A 17266-nucleotide genomic window follows, 5' to 3' on the forward strand; every position below is an offset into this window, starting at 1 on the left:
GTGTAGGGACTGTGGCAATGAGAGGTTCATTTATTCCATTCCAATCTCAATTAGCAATAGCTATAGTACTTGATTTACACATCATACTTCATATAATGTTTAGATTACAGAATAACTAAGACAAGGTTAATAGTGGCCACAGAATTTAAAGAGGCAGATGATTAGGTACAAAAGTCACTGCTGGTGGTCAGATAAGGTACAACCAGCAGAGGACCTTGATGGAAGCATGGAATGGGTTCAAGACACACAGTTGCTCACATTTTTCAAGGTACAGATGGCAGGCAGTTTCAAAGTCAGCCATGTCAAGTAGGAAATCAACCTTACTTGAAGTCCCTGGGACAGAGTGGGGAGTTCACTGCCTGTGGACCTTTTGCAGCATTCACCAGATGATCTGATAAGGTGACAACTGGGTGTGTACTGCTGTCCCATCATTTTGGGCACTTTTCTTTTGGTTTCCATTGAGCGGGTTGCTCCTTTAATAGTCTGATGTGTCTGAGAGGCTCATGGGCCTGATTTCTCTGGTATGGGTTTGGTATGCACAGGCCTCCATGTGCTTCTGATTTAACTTGAGAAGTTTATAGGTGGTCACTTTTTTATTGGCAAAAATAATTCCTTTATCGGTTTGTGCCTTATGATTGTACTATGTAGCCATGAGTTACTCTTTTCAACAAGTCCCATACGTCCAACATCTAGGGATTATCTATTCTCCCAGACAAGTTCTGTCTTAGCACTGTACTCAGATTTGAGTAGCTCATAACAAACTTCATAACTCAGAGTGCGGCACAGCTGGCAGCTGCTGTTTTACACATCACGGAATAACTTAGAGCAGGACACAGCCTGCTCTCCACTTTTATTTTTTATCTTCTGTGGTGGGTATGTAGATATTATATGATTTTATTAATGAGAAAATTAACAAAAGTTACAGAAATAAGTGCTATTAGAGATTTTCAATTCAGAAAATGAATAGCAATTAATGCATGCTACAGAGTTAAAACAAGTTACAAAGAAATATCATAGGTGTGAATCAGACTTACATTTCTCTACCAGGTTAAATCATTCAACCACTTCAGAAGTTATAAAATTATAGCCAATGCATGTGAGTTTAACAAGTACATGAGATTCCTAAAAATGTCTCATAAAAACAATTTGAAGTACAATTCCTCACTAAATAGAGGAAATAGTCTTTTCTCAGGGAGGACTATAAACTTACTTCTGTTTTAAAAAATGGAACATCACTGATTTACATATGATCATAAACTGAGTTGATTTCCAAAGTAATAAATGTTACATGAATTTTTTCAGGATTTTCAAAAGAAGATTAAATGTTGTACCTCTACTTGTGCACACATGTTAATATTGTGTATAATGTATAAATAATGACTTTTTAGTATTTTCTGGTTTTCTGGTTTTGCTTATTAATAACAGTGATTTCCACTCATAATTTGAAAGAGCAACACCTTGAAGAATTATAATAAAGGCATAATTTCTAGTCCAGTGCACAGATATTCTGAGAGCACACTCAACATACATAATTTCTGTATAAACTGTATATCTGCAGCGCTGCAGAAATGGCAAAGACCCAGGTTTCTGATTCCTTGCTTCACTGCCTTTAATGCAAGTCATCTACCAAAGTAATGAGGTAGACGACAGAAAATTTAATATTAATTTTGTGTGGCCCACTCAAACCTTTTTCTAACAAAAAATGTTTTTGTGGTTTCACTTAAACTAATACCGTCTCATCGATGATATCACTCTTTGAGTTTATGTACATGAAACTAGCCTACTGCAGTAGAAAAAGGAAAACTTGCACTATCCAGTGTTATCCTTAGCCTAGAGCAAAACAATAAAGTCACTGCTTGGTAAAGCCAACCTGCTTTTATGAAATGCAGCAGTTGGTTTCCTTTTCCACAATTGATTTTTATTGTACTCCATGGTCAAGGATTCTCAGTAAATTTAAAGATTATCTGCAACATGTATTCTTAGAAGAAAACAATGTTATATATAAAGGTTATTTAGAAACTATTTCTGTAAATGTAGCTTGCCGTGTAATATAAACAGGAGAAAAGAAGTCTGTTTGCATTTTCATTGCTGATCACAGGTGAAAAGAATGATGACAGAAGTGATTTTAGGAGCAACATAAATACACTAATCATAATGGAAAATATGGATACAGAATTAATTCTGAAATTAGAAAACTTTTTTTTTCCTCTCATAAATACCTGTGCCCTTGATTCTTCCATTGTTTGCCAACTGCCTTTTGTGTTTGTCACACTTTATTCCCCTCTTTTTCTCATGTAGAAGTTTCCTGTGTGTGAGCAGTAACAGTAGCTGTGACACTCAAAAGAAATCTCATTGTCTCCTCTTAATATATGGATTTTATATCTTGTCTGTTGCAGCATAAGATCGAGCACCATCCTTAATGAATTGTCTCTTCTCCAGAAGGCAATGTCTGCTATGCTGACACCTCGGCAAATAGCTTCTGGTACATTAGTGTTTCTTTAACCCTGAACTCCAAAAGCAAACTTCTAATCTGAAAATGATCTACTCCCCCAGGGGACCTGTGTTCTCTTTTGAGACACTGAGTGGTTCTCTGGACCAGGGCTCAAACAGATGCAATTCCTGTGCCCTCTCCTACCTGTCACTCATTATTTTCTAGGAAAAACTGATTGAGAATAAAATTAGTTTTTATAAAATCCTATTATTAATTTAATAATGTAAAAGTGTTATTATTCCTGCCCTCTAATACCATCCAACATAGTGCCATTCCCAAGTTACTGCAGTTCATTAGCTGAATAAAAGCAACTCTGCTGGTATAAATTTTTTTTAGATAAGTTCACCTTTCTCAAGGAGCAAATGAAAAGGGCAAAGCATGACAATTTCTCATTTTATAATGGGAAATTTATTCAAGACTTTTTTTCCCCATTTATCACAGAAGACACATTACAATTAAATGCCTTCATTTGCACATAAGTAGCTTGCAAACCCGGTTTTTAAAAATTCCCCAGGTATTTACAGCATGTTTCTCTAGCTATTTTATGTTTCATTTTTACTCTCTTCACCTATTGAGCAGTCTGACTCAGAACCTGCATTAAGAGTATCAGTAATAACAAGAGGGCTGGTGAAGAATGATTTTCATTAAGTCATGCATAGGTAAGCAAAATCAAAATGAGAGAAGAATCCAGGTCATGGAAAGTAATTCATGTTTTCTCAAACCTGCTTATTCATGTGTTGATTGAATAATCATTTTTACGATAGTGTTGATAAAAAATTAAAATTTAAAAATATGGGAAAGAGATCTATTTCTAATCTGTTATATCTTTTGTAGAAAACCATATGTTCATTTCCTTAGAACTAAAACATCTGATATGAAGGTCTGTGTATCCACACACCATCACATGTCTCCTTTCACTTATATAAATGTGGTTGGGTTTGCTCCTGAAATCAAATGGAAGTTGTCATTATATTTTTCATTATATTAATATTCATTATCTTTATAGTTGCCCCGTAAAGACCTAGAACAGAAATCTATTTATTTTTAGATTTATTTCCTTTATGGCATAAATATTTCGGTTTTACCATTCAGTTTGCTAAGTTGAATTACATATACCAATTACTGTGCAAGATAAATATGGAGGCTGGGGACTTGGAAATGTGAGTTCTGGTGCAGGTATCTTTGACCTTGAAAGAGACTAACAATATCTCTGGGCTCCCATTTCCCCAAAAGCTCTATGTAAATATGGATATTATTGTTATGATAATTATATATTTATCTGTAAAGCTAAGTAGTTGGACAAATGATCTGTAAGATTATTTTCATTTCAAAATCTGACAATTACTCAGATTTAAATAGTACTATTTTCATTATTTCAATTCCAAACAACTACCTTAAACAAATCACTAAATAGTGTATTCCACATTGCAGAGAATACTCAGAATATTAATATTCAACATGAATACAGAATCTGATTTGAATTTCTTCTTGATTATAAGAAGATGAAGGTTATTTCCGTAGGTCATTAGAAAGGTAATTTTCCCTAGATTTTCGATAAAGGTATGAATTTTACCCATGGTTTGAACTATGGGTCAACTTTCTAAAGGTAATGAGTAGAAAAATTAATTTTTTAAAAGAAAATCTTTAAATTCTTAATTGCATAAAGTTAAAGTTTTTCTTGCCAGTTTTTGTCTATATCTCTCAGTTAAACCTGACACCATCTGATGGATGGTTTGCAAACTTTTTACAACCACAAAACATTTTTAAAAAACATACTCAAGATACACTTAAGAATGTTAACCACATATCTATAAACAGATACACCCTAGATTTGCAGTCCACTGTCCCCAGGATCCTTTCCAAAGTTCATGAATCTATAATGGAATTAGTAATAATGAAAAAGGAAGAATTTCACAGAGAATAAATTCATTTAAAATTCATATGAAATTCTTTTATAGTGCCTTGTCTATATTGTAAGGCCCCCAAAAAGGAAACCCCAATTCTGTCCCATGGATGGACGGCAACCCCAATCAACCGCAGGAGGCGTCACTTGATGCAAACCGCAAGAGGTGTTTATTCCAGCGCGCTGGGACCCAACTCAAGGAGTGGAGTCCCTAGCAGAAAATCTTGTAGGTTTATAAAGGCAGAAACCACACATCGGGAGGGGTCGCACATGAAAGGGGGAAAAGGGGGAAAAAAGGAAAAATGGGGAACAAAGCTGCCAGGAAATTTCAAAGGGGGTCTGGGTTTGCTGATAACATACAACATGTTTCACAATGTTTTACAACAGGGTGTAGATTCTGGTCAATAGTTTCTGGTAATCCTACTGTTTGAGCACTATCTGGCTATCAGGCTCAATTTACTCTTTTATTCTCTGTTTGGGGCTGTTTCCTGGAACAGCTTTAAGGGCTTTGTTCCCATTACTGGGAGGGAAACCTTAGGGAGTTGAGATAAAACAGACAGCTTAAAAAAATGTCCATTCTTTCAATATCTTGCCTCTCTGTGAAGGACATAAGGGAGATGTGCCTCCCCTTCACATTAAGTTAAGCAATAAAAGTTTCAGGGTAACTATTTGGAAATCTTGGTCTGTGTTCTCTGTTTTCTTAATGTCTGACTCTCATCTGAGGAAACCAAAGCAGCTAGGAATTTGCATTTGATTCTCAAAGGAGAAAATCTGAAGAGCAAGACATGAGTTGACAAGTGTCTTTCTTTTTTTGTTTTTGTTTTTGTTTTCTTTTTCTTTTTGTTCTTTTGGTACTGGGGATCGAACCCAAGGTGCTTAACCACTGAGCCACATCCCCAGTCCTTTTTGTTTTTTATTTAGAGACAGGTTCTCTCTAGGTTGCTCAGAGCCTTGCTAAATTGCTGAAGCTGGCTTCAAACCTGAGATCCTCCTGTCTCAGCCTCCCAAGCCACTGGGATTACAAGTGTGGGCCACCATGCCTGGCTGACTAGTGTCTTTTCAAGATAGGAGATCAAAGAGTGTGTGGTCTGCTTTGGGATCAATGTGCTACAGTGTTAAGATCAGTTCTGAGCTTGACCAAGGGGACTGTGTGAATTCCCGTGGGAGCAAAGAATACTACAGGAAAGTAAAACAGTAAAAGACATCAGCAGAAACAATCCAGTTGTTTACAGTCAAACACTAAGAGTTGAGGAACTAACAAAAGATAACACCAGGAACAAAGTACAGCTCCAGCCTCCTTGTCAAATCCTCAGCAAGGAAACTGTAAAAAACCTGTGAAAATACCCCAGGAGAGAATCAGGTTTAAGCTTCCTCAGGGCCGATCGGGAACTTCAATCTTAACCACCTTTATCTTTGAAACCAAATTCAGCAATTTCATATCTTAAATTTCATATTCTAAAAGCTGAAATTATAACTTAAAGTGTTATTAGAATGGATCCATGTTATTATCTAGGAAAGCAGAAAAGTCACGATCAGCTAGAGTTTCCATATAGGAGCAAGGGGGTTTATTCCTCTGAACAAAGTTTAAAGACAATGAAAAATAAAAATTATATTTTGGGGATCCTACCCACTAGCCCAACTCTTTAATTTTTTTTTTTTCTGGAAATTTAATTCAGAGGCACTTTACCATTTAGCTACCTCCCCAGCCTTTTCTGTTTTTCATTTTGAGACAGGGTCTCACTAACTTGCTTAGGGCTTTGATAAATTGCTGAAGCTGGCCTTGAACTTGCTATCCTCCTGTCTCAGCCTCCTGAGCCTCTGAGATATAGGCATGTGCCACCACATCCAGCACCCACTAGCCAAACTCTTAATCAACCCTTCTCAATATACTTCCAAAGAAATTCCACCTCTACCAAAGATGATGTGAAAACATTTTATATCAAAACATTTTGACTATTCAAAGTAAATCAAATCCATCCTTATACAATGATGCACTATGTAAAATGTCACTAACCTACAATTTTTAATCGAGTATAATAATCTCAGTAGTTAAATATAAATTGATGCTTATAGACTAACATACATCTTCTGGCAGTTTGAAGCCAGAAAAGTTTGCCAAGACTTAGAAGTAGATAATACCTCTATAAGTATGTTTACTGCTGGGTGCATTGGCACATGCCAGTTATCCCAGCAACTCAGGAGGCTGAGATAGGAGTATACAGAGTTCAAAACCAGCCACAGCAAAAGCAAGGTGCTAAGCAACTCAGTGAGATCCTGTCTCTAAATGAAATATAAAATAGGGCTGGGGATGTGGCTCAGTGGTTGAGTGCCCCTAATTTCAAACCCTGGTAGCCAAAATAAATATGTTTACTTCCCGCAAAATCAGATATAAGGAATAACTTTTTTGCAAAACAAGGGCTCAGACTCTTTGGAACACAAAGTAAAAATATGGATTTGAGACAAAAAGATATATATATATATATGTATATATATATATGTTGTACATATAAAGATTTCAGAAAAAAATCAAAATAAGATAAATTCAGATTACTTAAGATATAGATTTGTAGATTTTGTCTTTAATTTCAATTATTATATTTTTATTTCCATTTGAATAAGAGAAAGAGCCTTGGCATAAGAGCCAAGGATATTTTAAGTAACAAAAGGAATCTACTGAGAAATACACTGAGAAAATACACACACACACACACACACACACACACACACACACACACCATAGCACTGATGTTCTGATTTATATTTGGTCTCCACAGATATTTTTAGGAACGCATTTAAAATGTGTTTAAGATTGAGAAAATAAGGTTTGTTGTGTAGTGTTTAATTGCAATATACACGTTTAAAATTTTCCCCAGAAAGCATCAATTACATAGATTTTCACTAACTGCACTTGAATTAGTGATACTAAACAACCGACACAATGAGTAGGCTCAGCATTTGACTTTCGGTGCAAAAAAATGTTAAACAATATATTTTAGTTGATTTTAAGCACTAAAGAAGTTTGAGAGGTCTTTATGTAAAATAAGATGTTTTATATTAAAGCAAATTACTGAAGCATTACTTTTTCTACCTTAACTTGATTTCTATATTCTTTCCGAAGAACACAAAGGAAAAGAGGTAAAAAGAAAATCTCAAGAGAAATAAGCATAAAAAATCTCAGACAGTGTTAGGATTTCTCTGAAAACAATTTCTCTGAAAATGAGGTTAATCACTTAGGGCTTTGATTAAGTGAGATACAATTTAAAGCAAGTTAAGATTCAAAAACCTACAATAACAGATTTGGAAGTCAAAATTACACTAATTACTTATGTGTCAACTTAGACTTTTTAGATATTATCTAACTTGCAAACTCAATGAAGAGGAAGTAAAGACCAGCAACTGGTGACATGCTAACTGCATAAATGTTACCAAAAACAATTACCAAAATTAATTTAGCCCCATTTACTAGAAAAACTGTGCATGTACAAACACATACACACATAGAGATTCATATTACATGCATAAATATACAGACATACTAGAAAAGGCATTGTCTATATTAATATTCATATTTATTTAAGGAAAGGACTTCTTCAGTATTCAGATATTTCAGGTTCAGAAGAAATAGTTCATTTCTTCATTTAATATTGCTCCACATTTATTTAAATTCCATATTTATTTGAAGGAAATAACATCCATATGGTTTCAATCCATTTACACTTAACTAATTGAAACCTTATTGCAAATATTCTTTTAGTATATGAAAATCTGAGAATTTTCTTTAAGTCTTTATTACTTTTTATAATTAGAAATTACATTTTGATATAAGAAAGCAAACTTAAAAGGTTTATACTCAAATCAACATTGAGCAATAAGGCAGTTCATATATAATAACAATTTATTTTCTATGGCACAATCACAGTTTAAGAACTTACTTGCTATTAGGTTAACTGAGGACAATGTACACTTTGAAAAGGTTGGAAAAGATATCAAAACTATAGATTTAATGGCTTTACCAAAGATGTTACAATCTGCTTGGTAAATAACATGCATTTTAGCTTGGTAAAATATTTGGGTATGATGCACACTGATGAGCTTACAGCCCCTGTGGAGACATTGCAATCTGCTTTGCAACACTGAGTTGATATTTGCAAGGAAGTTTTTTTTTTTTTTTTCCCTCTCCTTTTAAAAAATGTTAATTTTACAAACTCAAAGAGCCCTGAAACCAAAGACTAAGTACATTAAAATAATGATTCTGTTTATAACTTTCATCCATGAATTTCTAAATAACATTCAAATGCATCTGCTTTCTAAAGGATATAAAGGTGTTTCCACTATTTTATGCTTATTAAGTTGCAATAGCAATCATCAAAGGCTACAGGGAAACAGCCTGGCTGACTTTACTAAGTCATTAAGTCATTATTTCTGGTGCAGAATATGTTTAAGACTAATTTCCCTGCCACAAACTTAATTCATCTTTCAGAATATGTGAACTCTAAGGTCACAGACTGGTCCTTGTATGTCAAATTCACTCTTAAACATAATTTCTGTGGCCTACATGATACAATAAAATAGTTGGTTGCCAACATTTAGAATTTGGGAAATTTTGTACAAAAAAATTTAGATTTCCATTTTTTTTTTTAAATTAAGTAGTCTGACAATATGAGTTTGCATTGTTTGGGGACAATAAACAGCAAAAAATGACACAAATAACCCTTCTTACTAAGGTCATTTACTTTCTGGTACACTGGTGACTGCAGTCACCACCATTTCGTACTATTTTGCAGTAATAAAGGAGATTATCAGCTACTGTTCATTAAAAGCTCCATCGTTGTCTTTTTTACCTTAGATCCTTCCTGCTTTAGGCCTTGTTTTTCTACCTCCCTCCTATGAGGGATATTTGAAAACTTTGTCTTACTCAGTCTCTTCCCTTGTAACTCATACAACATTAAATATCTGAAAACATTAGACTTAATGTTTTCACTACTCATTCATCAAGTTTACAACATTAGCTGAAATGCATTATCATATATTTTATAATATATATTTTTTTCTTCTAGTGGACTGTATGCCCTAAAAGAAGTGGAATTATGCCTTATGAGGTATTTTTAACCCAAACTTTTAAAGTTTTTCCCAAAGTATATTTGATTCTTAATGTTTTGATAATAGTACTATTGGAGTGTTACTAATAGTAAAATTCACTATCTACTTCGATCATATCTACTAATTTCCCCAAAGACTTGAGTTAATATGAATATCAATATCACCTAGAAATATGAGGATTTCAGAAAAGGGGGGATAGGGTGTGGTTATGACACTCATTTGAAAATTGAAATATACTAAGTAGAAGTTTACATTCCAAAATAATAAAAATTTAAAATGCCTAAAAGAATTGATGCTTAGACATTTACACAGAAAACCTGACACATTAGATTTCCACATGCTACCATTTTCAGAATTACTAATATAGACTTGCCCTCCACACTATTTGCACACATCATAGAATGTGAAAGTCTTAAGTCATTAAGCAATGGGTAGTATGAGATTATGATACCTGATGCTTAAGAAAACAAACCAAACCAAACAAAAACTAATGGACATAAAGTGAATCCCCATAAGCATTCTGTTTCCCAGCAAGAGAACATTCTAGCATAAAATGGAAGCACAACCTATACTGTGAATTCACTGGCCTGAGGAAGTAGAAATCAAAGGTTATGATGTTGGTTTGAAGCAGGAACTCAGCACACTAACAAAACATGGAAGTGAGAGATTCATGGCACAGTCGAGGGATTAAACTCACCACACATCTGACTGATAACTGAACAAATATATGAATCTGGGAGACTCAAGAAAGCCCAGCAAAAGTGAAAGCCAAGGAAATTTTAAGAAGTTGCAGAGACTTTCAATGTATTCCTCAATGCAAATATAAACTGGGTAGCTAAAAGAAAGCATTGTGGGATTAATGTGGCTAAACATTTGTAACTTATGCCCACATCATGGGCTAAGTACCAAACCACATAGATACAGGGACTATGTCCAGTTAAGCAGGGGAAAAAATGAACAGGAATATCAGTGGTTACAGATCAATATGGAGATAGTCTGTCATTTAAGTCAAAGCAAATTAATAAAATGAAATAATAGCAAATTAAAAACCAAAGACAAGCAGAATCCAAAGTTGCTATAACATACTATCAGTAGTATTCAATTTTAATCCAAAAAAAGTGATCCATACTCACCCCCAAAACACAAGAGGATCAGTAGAAACTGGTCTGATCTTTTCTTTCTTAGTTCAGTGCAACCACTTTGGGTGGTAAACACAGATGTTGAGTTAAGCATACAGAATTCAAAGCAGCTATTCCAACTATGCTCAAAGAACATTCTATCATTGATTGAGCCAACAAATACATCTAATAGAAAAATCAAAACTGTAAAAACAGTCAAATCAAAGTTCAAGAGATGAAAATTAGAATAATTAATGTGAAAATTTCACTAGATGGGCTCAGTGGTAGATTAGGGATGGTGAAAGAACATTGAATTCAAGTAGAAAGAATTAGAGTTATCCCATCCCAAAACAACTGAAGACTTGGAAAAGTAGCATGAAGAAATTGTCATGTATCACACAGAAGAACAATCATATGATTAATAATCAACTTCTCTTCAGAAATCTAGGCCAAAGACAATGGACAATGTATCCAGTGTTTTGAAAGAAGAAAACGATCAATCAAGAACTAGAATTATATAACCAGTGAAATTGTCCTTCAAGCATGTGTGTGTGTGTGTGTGTGTGTGTGTGTGTGTGTGTGTGTGTTTATGTGGTGTGTTTAAGAGAGAATGTATGTTTTTAGGTAGTGATAATTTAAGTATTATAATTTTTAGAACAGCCACTGAAATTGACTAAAATATTTACTCCATGTTACAAAAGAATTAAAATGGCATAGTAATAAAATTGTTAAATTCTTATTTAATTTTGGCATTTTAAATAAAATGTCTTTAAAGAAAATTTTTTAAAAGAATACAAATATGAGACAAATAGAAAAAAAGTAGCAGCATGGCAGCTCTTATTCCAACTATAGCAACAATTACATTAAATGTGAATTGATTAAGCCCTGGAATTAAAAGGCAAAGATTGTCAGATTAGATTAAAGAAACAAGATCAATTCTGAACATGGTAGTGCACACCATAATCCCAGTGGCTGGGAAGGCTAAGGCAGGAGGGTCACATGTTCAAGACCAGCCCTCATAACTAAGTAAGGCTCCTGTCCAAAAATAAATAAATTTAAAAATGGACTAGGCATGTAACTTAGTAGTAGAGTGCCCTGGGTTTGGTTCTTAGAAACTGCCCCCCACCAACACACACATGAAGAAAAAGCAGCAGCAAGTTTAAGTATATACTATTTGTAACATATAAATTTTTAATTGAAATAAAAATTCAATTTCAAATAATATTTAAAATTCAACATAAATAAAATGAAAATTAAAGCACAGAAAAAGATATTTACAAACTGTAATCATAAAAGAGCTAGTGTCCCTATTTTAACACTGAAAAGAGACATAAAAACAAGGTCTAAGACTAAAACAAAAAGCCTTATTTCATGATCACAAATGTTTCAATATATTAGAATAAAATAACATTCACAAAAGTTTATGCACCTAAAAATAAAGTTAAAAAAACACATAAAGCAAAACTAAAAGAATGAAAAGAGGTATAGATAATTCAACAATTACAGTCATTAATTTCAATACTGTCTTATTAATTGATAGAAACACTGGATGGAAAACTAGTAAAGATGTAGCATGAAACAATGCTCTTAAACAGCACAACCTAGCTGATAGATACACCCCACAAGAGCAGAATACAGTTTCTTCAAGTGCAAATAAAAACATAGCACTGTGAGGATGTGTCCTGAATGTTAAACTATAAAGCAAGTCTCAATGTACATAAGAGAACTGAAGTCATGCAAAGTATTTTACTAACCAGAGTAGAATTAAATTAGAAATCAAAACAAGAAAGAAACCCAGGAAATCCTAAAATATAGGAAATAAAAAATGCAATCCTAAATAACCTATGCATTGAAGAACTTAATTTTTTCAATATATTAAAATAAAAATACAAATACTAAAGCTTTAAATAGTTCATCTAATAAGAGGGGTAAAGGACTAAAATCAATAATGTAAGCTTATAAGTGAAGATTTTAGCGAAAGAACAAATCAAACCCAGGTAAGTATAATAAATAGAATAATAAGTCCTCGTAGATTTCAATGAATTTTTTTTAAATGATAAAACCTGAAGTTATTTATGAAAATAAGCAAAATCTGATGGAGGAAAAAAGAAGGAAATAAATAAATAAATCACATTGTCAATATTAGAAATGAAATAAGGGGAACATAACTACAGATATTTCTTGCATACAGAAAATTATTAAGTACTACTGAGAGAAATTGAAGAATGTTTATATTAATAAAAATATATACCATTTCGATTTGTCAGAAATCTTAGTAGTGTTAATTTGATAATTTATCCTGAACTGATATTTAGATTCAGTACAATCCCAAACATAATGCAGCAAGATTTCTATAGAAATTGAAAGATTCTAAAATGTACATGGAAAATGAAAGGATCAAGTTAAGTCAAAGTAATTTTGAAAGAGAAAAGAAAATTAGATAATAACACTTATTCTAAAACAATTATAAAGTTACATTAATCAAAATAGCATGATATTGGCTTAAAATTAGATTTATAAATAAAGGAAAATAAATAGAGTTAAGAATACCCACACATAAAGGGTTAATTAAGTTTCCAAAAAAAGAGGCCAAGGTAATTTAATGGGAAGTAATAGTATTTTCAATTGATGGTGCTAAAACAATTGGACATTTACATGTAACAAATAAAACAAAATAAAACTAAGTTCAATATGAACATTAAGGCATGCACAAAAATTTTCTAAAAATGGTTCCTAGAACTAGTTACAAACCTAAATTTAAGATTTCTGTAGAAGATAAGATATGGTTGTGACTATGGTTATATGAAGGTTTCTCAGATAATATACCTAAAGAAGAAATTATTAAAAGAACTTACAGTTTGAACTTGATAAAATTTATAACTTTTTGATCTCCAAAGAGCAAAACAGGAAAAGAAAAGCTAAAGACCAAATAAGTATTATCAAATAATAAATCCAATAGTGCAGTTATAACCAGAAAATAAATAGGACACATGCAATGTGATAATACAAAGAAAATTTAAAAAGAGGACAATTGCACACCTGTAATTCTAGAAACTGGGGAAGTTGAGGCAGGAAGCTCACAAATTTAAGGCCAGCCTCAACACCTTAGCAAGGCCCTCACCAACTTAGCAAGACCCTATCTCTAAATAAATAAACAAATAGAAGGGCAAAGTATGTAGTTCAATGGTAAAATGCCCTAAGTTTAATCCCCAGTAGCAAATGATTTGACAAATGATTTGAAGACATGTCACTAAGAAGATACACAAATGACAAAAAGTGCATGCAAATATGCTTAACACCACTAGTCATTAGGGAAATGAGAATTAAAACCGCAATGAAATATTAGTACTCTACTGGGACAGCTAAAATTAAAAAGAGAACAATATTCAATGTTGGCAAAAATGCCAACAATTATGTTAACTATAAAATGATATTTGAATTCAAAATTGTGCAACAACCTTGGGAAACATTCTGGAATTTTGCTTAAACTTAAAAATAACCCTAATACATAGTACAGCCATTCCCCTCCTGATTATCTTTCCAATAGAAAGGAAAACATTGTCTACACAAAGTCTTATATTTGAGTATTTATGGGAAAAAATTATAATAGCAAAAATTCAGAAATAATTAAATTTCCAACAAGTGAATACATAAATAAACTGTAGTACCAACAATGGAACACTACTCACACATAAGAAATACTGAACTATCCATCCATTTAACAACAAGGAAGAATCTCAAAAACATAATAAGTAAAAAAAATTAGACATTAAAAACTTTAAATTATATGGCTTTATTTATATGAAATTTCTAGAAAAGTCAAAATTATAGTGATAGATGACAAATCAGTGGTCGCCTGAGGGGGTTAGGAGTGGAAGTTAGGATTAACAACAAATAAATGACAGAAATTTTTATGTTGATACAAATATTTGAAATATGGGTTGAGCTAATAGCTGCATAACTATATATATTCACCAAAATTCTCTGAACTCTATATCCCTTTCTTCATATTTATTTTGAATACACAGAGATTAGTAAGAACATACAAGAATTGACGAGAGTGTTGTCCAACTGGAATTGTGCATTCAGCGTCTGTTCATTTCACTATGAGATTTATCTCAGCAAGGAAAATCTGGACCATTTAATAATGCGATGGAAAGAAAACCAAAAAAGTAGACAAACACAATCAGTAAACACACAGTCATTAAAATAGAGTAACAAATCACGACATAAAAAAGATCAAATAGATAAGTAATCCAGACTTTCCAATGGAACACTACTCACACATAAGAAATAATGAACTATCCATCAATTTAACAACAAAGAAGAATCTCAAAAACATACTAAGTGAAAGAAATTAGACATTAAAAATTTTTTTCACTCTCCTTAGTCATCCATGAAATCTCTGGATAGTCTAAAGCATATGAATCATTAACAAATATTCGATCACTGAATGCACTGATTTTGAAACTATTACAGGAAAAAAAATATCAAGTAATCTTCAAAAATCAACCAATATTTTGGTATTATAAAAATATTGCTCATAGTAGTAATATTAGTAATAAAATTATTAATTTTACTAGTTTTAAACCAAATGATAAATTGGAGCAACATGTTTAAAACACTTATTACAGTCAAAATATTAGCATCCTTAATATGTAAGGAGCCCAAAAAAAATCAATGAGAAAAAATTTATCAACCCCAATTAAAATTTTAGAAAATATACCCAAAGACTACTTAACAACAACAAAAATCTCACCAAACACACTTATCTTAAGTAATCAAAATGTAACAAAGATAAACTGCAATAATTATTTTACATAAATTATTATCTACAGGCTTTTTGGTTTTGTTTTGTTTTGTTTTGTTTTTAGAAGAAGTGCATTTAGGTGGGCATGTTGTTTGTGCATGTGTAGTTTCTAGAAGAAAAATGATGGCATATTGAAACTAAGTGATCACCATTTACAAAAGGGAAGGGCAGAGCTTAGAAATAGCAACAAAGCTCTCTCTGCTTTCTGATCATTATGTAAGCTGGTTCCCTCTGCCACACTCTTCCACAGTGATGTTTTGCCTCACCTAGAGCCCCAAGGAATGGAGCCTGCCTTCTTTGGACTAAGACCTCTGAAATGATTGGTATTACCACCTGCCCACATAGCGCTCTGAGAAGGCAGTGGATGTCCCACCAAGCATCCCAGATCCCAGCACTGAGTAATCTGAGAGAAGCACACAACGGGAACACACTTGGAGCTGGGAGGTACTGGATAAAAGGAACAGACTCAGAATATGTGATACTTGCAAAACAAGGCAGCAGACCTGATCTGCTGAGGCATTTTGCCCCAGTGGCCTATGCCCTACCTGCCACAGCAAGCCACCCACAGCCCACCAGCATGAAGTCCCTGTGGTGTCCATGCCAGACTACATGGTATATGAAGAATTCAGCCCTGGTCAGGCCAACAGCAGCTATGAATCCTGAAGAGGGCCCTTCGACTTTGACATGAAAACGGTTTGGCAAAGAGAGGTTGAGGAACTTGGAGGAAAAAAAAAAAAAAAAAGTTGAGGCTGCCAGCCATTAACTCAAAATATCTAAGCAAAGTGGGGACCCCGCTTGGTCCTAAAGACACTGCTGGAAGCAGACTGTCTTTCCCTCCCATGCCTGGTCATAAAAGCAGTTCCCCAACAAACTTTTCCAAACTTATTAGCAATGGATATAAAGATGAGTGGTTATAGCAGCAGCGAGCTGATTCCGACAAGAAGACACCAAACATGCCCAGGACCTCTGTGTTGTCTCAGTCCACACAGGACCCCAAAGGGCCCCAGGATACAGAGATGCCCCAGGACCCAGAGGCTCCTGAAGGTTCTGAGAAAGCTCAAGATGAAGTGCACCCAGCAACTGAGTCTTCTCCTCCAAACCCAGAAGCACCTCCACCCGTGTCGACACCAGCAGAGCTCAAATAAACCTGAGTATAATTTTTAGGATGACATTTTTAGTAGCTAACTATGATACAAATCAGGGCTGTATTTATAAGTCTCCTGTTTGTATTTTATTAATATAGATTTTTACAGAACAATTCATCTTGCAGCATATTTGGCATTGCTGAGGCATAGATGGTGGAAGGGTTGGCCTCTGTTTCTTGCCTTTCTCTGGGGTGTTAAGCAGATGGTCAGTAAACACAACCATGTCCTCCATTACCTTTTCCCTTGCTGGCCTGGTGACATCCTGGTGTCTTGGGACTAATCACTTCCTCCCTGCTATCCTGTGTACCCCATGGTGGGGTGGAATTTCTATTAGACATTGAACTAAAAGATCAACAGAATAAGCTTCAAGCATTTTCCATTGCTTGCTCTTTGTCAAAATAATTTTCCTGTTACAAAACAAAATTCCAGAATATAGTGACATCATTTAGATTTTAGAAAGATTTTATTATACCTTGATATTTTAAGCACTTCATATAAAACATTGTAACATTTTCTAGTTTTAAATTTTTGTTAGGACCCCTAATACTTTAAAAATAAACTGAAGTCCAGAATGTTAAACACTTATGTATCATCTACATAAAAAAGATATCTAATTTTAATATGTAATTTAGTAGGTATAACAAAAATTTTTTAAAAATCAGACTGTCATTTTATAAATTTTGTTGTTCATATAGCATT

At 33.6% G+C, this 17266-nt stretch overlaps 1 pseudogene across 1 annotated transcript; it reads left to right on the forward strand.

Moving 5' to 3' along the window:
- The first annotated feature begins 15746 nt into the window (after positions 1–15746).
- Positions 15747–16762, forward strand: LOC306663519 (uncharacterized protein C7orf57-like; annotated as a pseudogene). The gene has a single exon. The product of its transcript is annotated as an uncharacterized protein C7orf57-like (transcript).
- The last annotated feature ends 504 nt before the right edge of the window (positions 16763–17266 follow it).

The sequence above is a fragment of the Sciurus vulgaris genome (genome assembly GCF_902686455.1).
Source record: "Sciurus vulgaris genome assembly, chromosome: 6".
NCBI classification, from domain to species: domain Eukaryota; kingdom Metazoa; phylum Chordata; class Mammalia; order Rodentia; family Sciuridae; genus Sciurus; species Sciurus vulgaris.